Source organism: Coptis chinensis, chromosome 2 (assembly GCF_015680905.1).
Source record: "Coptis chinensis isolate HL-2020 chromosome 2, ASM1568090v1, whole genome shotgun sequence".
In the NCBI taxonomy this organism is placed as follows: Eukaryota; Viridiplantae; Streptophyta; class Magnoliopsida; order Ranunculales; family Ranunculaceae; genus Coptis; species Coptis chinensis.
In genome coordinates this window covers 57,471,050-57,477,488 of record NC_141457.1, presented here as the reverse complement: position 1 = coordinate 57,477,488, position 6,439 = coordinate 57,471,050, and the positions used below count along the sequence as shown (strand labels likewise).

Genomic DNA, 6,439 nt, shown 5'->3' with positions numbered 1-6,439 from the left:
GAAGAAGGAGAGGTTGAGAGAAACTGAAAGGCAAGAGAATGGCTAAGTGAGAGAAGAAAATCGAGCGGGCTTTTTATAAGAGGAAGGGGTAAAAAAGTTATTTGAGGGGAGCTGAAATCGAGGGGACACCAAAAGGAGCCAGCCAATGAAGGACGCGTGGATGCACAAGAATCGAGGGGGAGTCAGCTATAGTCACATGGGAACTCGTGAATCCAGTGGTGAAAGAAGACGGAAGGCTACGGTGGAAAAGATGGATGTGGAGGGCTCTTGACTCCCCGACCGACATGCTATCGCGGACTCGAGAGGGGGCATCTGTAGTGGCAGTATGTATCAACGGAATAGGAGTAGTGAGTGGGGCCGAAGCAGCGTAACTTCTAAGTCCGCGATCCACCAGATCGGTCTGACAACCTGGGGTCGCGGTACGAAAACCCTATACATGGAGCTAAGAGGACCGTGAGATGGGGGGACAGGTGGAGGGCCATGATGGAAGGAAAGAAAGGTATAAAGGGGAATAGTGGGGGAGAGAGAGAGAGGGAGGCGGATTCATTAACCTAAAGTGAGAGAGAGACCTAGGAGAGGGAAGTGAGAGAGAAAGTTGACGGAGGGAATAGTGTGTAAGGGTCAGGGAATAGGCTCATAAGGGAATAGGTTGTAACAATGTCCTATGAATTATTCTTTGAGGTTAGTTTAATGCATTTGCATCCAGTTTTCGATTTCCAATTTCTCGATAATTGCTATTTGTAGTTAGTTCAATGCATTTGCATCCAGTTTTCGATTTCCCGTTAATTATTATTTGGGGTTAGTTCTATGCAAGGAAAAAAAAATGTTAGTTCCATGCAGTTTCATCGAATTTCTAATTTCCCGTTAATTATTCTTTAAGAAATCTGATTTCCCGTTAATTATTTTTTGAGGTTAATTCAATGCATTTGCATCCAGTTTTCGTTTTCCCGTAAATTATTATTCAAGGTCAATTCAATGCATTTGCATCCAATTTTCAACTTTCTTTGAGGTTAGTTTGATACATGTACTTGCATCCAATTTCCGATTTCCCATTGATTATTCTTTAAGGTTAGCTAAATGCATTTGCATCCAAACCGATATTTCGTTAATTATTTTTTTAGCTTAGTTCAATGTAGTTGCGTCTAGTTTCAAATTTTTCGTTATTTATTATTTGATCGAGATTCAGTTTTGAATTTCCCATTATATATTCTTTGTGATTAGTTCAATGCATTTGCATCTAGTTTTCGATTTCTCGTTAATTATTATTTGAGGTTAGTTTCATGCAATTTCATATAATTATTGATTCCCTTTAATTATTCTTTGAGGTTAGTTCAATACATTTGCGTCCAGATCGAACCCGATTTCCAATTAATTAATTTTAGAGATTAGTTCAATGTATTTGCATCCAGTTTCCGATTTCACGTTAATTTTTTTAGGTTAGTTAAATGCATTTGCATCCAGTTTTCGATTCCCCGATAAATATTATTTGAAGTTAGTTCAATGCAGTCGCATCCAATTTATGATTTCTAATGAATAATATTTTAAGGTTAGTTCAATGCAATGGCATCAAATTTCCGATTTCTCTTTAATTATTCTTTGAGGGTAATTTAATGCATTTGCATATAGATTCCGAGTTCCCGTTAATTATTTTTCGAGGTTAGTTAAATGTAGTTGCTTCAAGTTTCCGATTTTTTGTTAATTATTTTTTGACGTTAGTTCAATGTGTTTGCCTTCATTTTTCAATTTCCCATTAATTGTTCTCTAAGGTTAGTTTGTTGCGTTTGCATTCATTTTCTGATTTTTCATTAATTAATTAGGTTAGTTCAATGCAGTTTCATCCAGTTTCCGATTTCCCGTTAATTGTTCTTTGAGGTTAGTTCAATGCAGTTGCATCCAGTTTCCGATTTCCCGTTAATTGTTCTTTGAGGTTAGTTCATTGCATTTGCATCTAGTTTCCGATTTTCCGTTAATTAGGTTAGTTCAATGCATTTGCATCTAGTTTATTTCTGATTTTCCATTAATTATTATTTGAGGTTAGTTTAGGTTAGTTCAATACATTTACATACAATTTCCAATTTCTCATTAATTATTTTTTGAGGTTCATTGCAATTCCATCCAGTTTCCGATTTTCTGTTAATTATTCTTTGAGGTTATATAGTTCAATGCATTTGTATCTAGTTTCCGATTTTCCGTTAATTTTTTTTTTAGGTTATTTCAATGTAGTTGCATCCAGTTTCCGATTTTCAATTAATTATTCTTTGATATTAGTTTAATACATTTGAATCCATTTTCTAAGTTTCACTTAATTATTTTTTGAGATTAGTTCAATGTCTCGCAGCACAAATCTTAGTATGATTAAAACCTTATAAGTAAACCACTCAAAATAAATCAAACCCCTTTGTAAGACACTTCTTAGAAGCTCGAAACTTTTTGTGGTTATAGAGGGACTCTAAAATAGCAATAAGTGTCATATATAACTCTAGACTCTAGCCATACTCTCCTCATGTGTTTTGCTAATAAGAATTATACTAATGGCGTCATAAAACCTCCCCAACTTAACAACGTCAGCTTCTGCACATTAGCACTCAGTCCCTGATTCTTAAATACCTTATGAGATAGTGGATTTTGATCCAAAGCTTTCTCATTTTCCCCGATTCTTATATACAACTTTAAAAAGACGCCTAAATGGACAACCTCAACTTAATCATCATCTCCTTATTAAGCTTTATGTATTTCCAATGCCTAGCTATAAACACTGTGGCAAAGCCTCTTTATTAATCAACAATGCAACATAATTAAACGTGTGCTTTTATTAATCAATAGTTTTGGCTGATTTCCTATCAACCACACTAAGCTCGCTACTTGCAATAATTAAAGTCATGGTATTCGTTTAAGCTGCTACTACAGAAATACACATATACCACGGTAGGTATGAATTTATATACCACTGTTTTTGTAATAACAATGGCTAATATTTGTATACCACGGTAGAAATTCATATGATTTTTTGGATCTTAGTTTGTACCACTAATTTACAAAAACCGTGACATCTGGTTAGTTTATACCACGACACATTCATTTTTCGTTTTTCAGTTATGGAGTATCCCACGGTTTCCTAGCAAACAGTGGTTTATATTTCGACAAATTATAATCCCGTGGGGATAGAACTTAAAGTTTATCAAAATAGGAAAAAAAAAAAAAAAAAAAAAGTTCCACTCGCTCTAAAGCGTCTGCGCCCAAGCTTCAATTTTTTTTCTGCATCCAACTTCCATCAACTCTAAGGCCGAATTCTCCAACCCAAACTTTAAGAGATCAGTGTGCGTGTGTACTGTGCTTCATCAGGTTGTGAGCTGCTCGTTTTGTGCGCTTCCGTGTTTTTCTAATTTTTTTCATCCGGTAAAAATTTCTTGTTTATACTTCGAAATTCAAATTTTGTTTCTTTTTATTATGTATCTAAAGTCTATTAGTTAGAATTTCTTATATTCAATTTGAAATTTTTAGTTTTTAATCTGTGTATGTTTGTCGTCATCCTCTGAGAAAATTTAACTAGAATTCTTACTAATTAAATATGAGAGGGTTGGATACTTGGCGATCTAGGTTCTCTAAATAGCCGCTTGTCTTGCTCTTAATATGTTCGATAGAATGAATGTGTGGGTTGGCTGGTGTGGTTTTGAAGCAGGAAACAACGACCAGGTGGCACCCTATGGATTCACCACTCACTCCTTTCACTTTTTTCCCCACTCTCAAAATCCCCAATTCTCCAAAACCCTAACAAACTGAAAAAATAAAATGGTAGAACAATCAATAGAAAAGTTACAAGGAGTTGTACGAGACTGTGTAAGCAAACATCTCTACTCATCTGCAATTTTGTTGGCAGATAAAGTTGTCGCATTCACATCTGACCTAGCTGTCATTTACATGCAAGCCCAAGCTATTTTCCTTGGTCATCATTACCATCTCCCTTTCCATCTCTTAAACGCCTTCCAAATTGTCCTCCGCGATATCCGCTTTTGCTATCTTGCCACCAAATGCCTGGTAAAATATAATATTATTTTAATTAGTATATAATTGTACGTGTCAGTTTTTAATTGGATGTGTTTAGAAAGAATTGAAGGAGTGGGACCAGGGTTTGGTGATGTTGGGTGATGCGAAAGTTGATGAATATGGGAATGTTATTGGTTTGAAAAATAGTAATGTTATGTACTTGGATAAAGATGGGGAAGACCGTGAAATCAATGTAAGGGCTTTCTTTATTTTAAGTCTTGAGTTTACTATTCAGTTGATTATGACAATGTTTGTTTTTCTTGGTTTACAAATTAGTTCAGCAATATGTTTTTTATGAGGAAGGGGAAATGAGGAACTGGAAAATCGTGCCAAGGCTCCCAAATGGTGAGCTGTTGTCATGCTATCTTATTCTTTGTATTTGATATACATAAAGGAACTAATACAATTTTGAATTATGATGCTCTATAAGGTACAAAGCTGTTATCAAGGCTGATCCATTATGTTACGAGGTATATAGATGTTAAGATTAAGCTGCGTTGAGTCTTTTCAATCATGACTAGAAAATATAATACTAGATTTTTATTTTCATAGTTGATGTCACGCTCATCTTTCTAATGATTATGCACTTTATGATGTTATCTTATATTCCTCAGTGTATTTCAGGCTTTGGAACGTCTCAATCACATGCTTAAATCTGAAGAAGGTAATGTCGCTCTGTGGACTTTTGTTCTAGTTTATGATATAATGTCCATCTTTCTACACGTTGGAATTTGTATCCTACATCCTTCTACACCTTGGAACTTGTGAGACTAACACTGCCAATTTAGCCTGCACCTTGAAAAACAACACAGATCTGTTGGCCTGTAAAGACGAGTACTACCATCAAAGTGGAGAATTTCAAAAATATTTTGAGCTGACTTCTGCGTAAGTTAGTAAATATTTGCATAGAGAGATTTAATTGGTAAGATGTTACTTGGAGCCTTGGACAACGTAGCTCTTCTATTTATTTATACTATTTAATTTCAGCTTACTTGAAAGAGACCCTTTCCATTTGAAAAGCACATTGGTGCATCTAACAGCTGCTATGGAGCTTGGCCATTCAAATGAACTCTATATAATGGCTTGTAATTTGGTGAAGGATTATTCTCAAAAGTAGGTAACCTATCTCTACTATGCAACTTTGCTTGTTTTGCTCCTGTAAATTTTCATTTTGTTTTCTGTTCTTTACATCAGTCTTTCACTAACAATCACTTCACCATTTTCAAAGCATTATCATATGGTTTGTTGTTGGTTGCTATTACTATTATATTAAGAAATATGGTGAATCGTGATGGTTTTTCAGGTGACAACTTTCCCATTAACAAATTGAGATATTCCCTATTCACTCACAATGCTAATCCAAATATTCCTGAGTGAAAAATTTTGTCCTCCATATTTAGATGTGTACTATTCAATCATCAATAGTGCATGCTTTGTACTACATATTCAGTCATTTGGTTTAGTTGAACAGTACACTTTAGTTAGGTTTTACAAAACAAATTGGATTTCGATGAAAAGCTTCTCTTTTTTCCCCCAGCTCATAGTCCCAATTAAAAATTTTACTTTGTCTGATATCTGGCAATATTTTTAAATACACAAAGACATTTACTTATGAGCATATGTATACATTGGCGGAGCAGATTTACATTTAGTGTTGACCTTTTGAGGTAAAAAATGTTTTTTTCTTGCTAACATAAGTTTTGTAACTTTTGATCTTATGTTCCATTCATTCATGTTATTCAAAACAAAATCATTTATGTTTTGTATTTTGTACACCCCAAATCAATATTTGCTCATCCGGCTAATTTTCTGCTTTAGAACAAAGCTAAAACTCTTGATGGAACATTTCTCCTTGCTTGGATAGGTCATGGAAATGCTTTCGCTGCTCAGGAAGAGGGTGATCAAGCTATGTCTTCTTTCTGCACAGCATCTCATTCGTTTCCAGGGTAATTTCTAAATTGTTTTACTTATATTTTTCATTATTTTTTAATCACAACTATTTCTTTCATAGGGTGATCAAACTTTGTTTATTCGTAGTCCCAGGGACGAGAATGCCAATGCAGAAGAGAATGTTCTTGGTGAAGTTATAGAGATTTACATTTTTTTTTTTCTTTTGTTATTCTTTCATTGTAACAAGATTGATTAAGTTGGTTTGGAGGTTCTTTGTAATATATTTGTATTGATTAGAATTTGGATTTTCCATTGGGAATGTGTTGTTTTCGGATGATGTTTAAAATTAGTCATGTGGTGTTTTGAATTTGTGATGAAGTGGAATGTGATATGCATAATTATTTTCTAAAAGTATTATGTGAATGGAATATTTTAATAATCAAGGATTTTTTTTTAAATAAAAAAACATTATATACCACGGTTTTGGAAGAACAATGGCAAATAT

The 6,439-nt window shown here is 34.3% G+C and overlaps 1 pseudogene; it reads left to right on the top strand.

Annotated features, from left to right (window-relative positions):
* Nucleotides 1-3,789: 3,789 nt before the first annotated feature.
* Nucleotides 3,790-6,134, top strand: LOC147516800 (anaphase-promoting complex subunit 6-like; annotated as a pseudogene).
* Nucleotides 6,135-6,439: the final 305 nt, after the last annotated feature.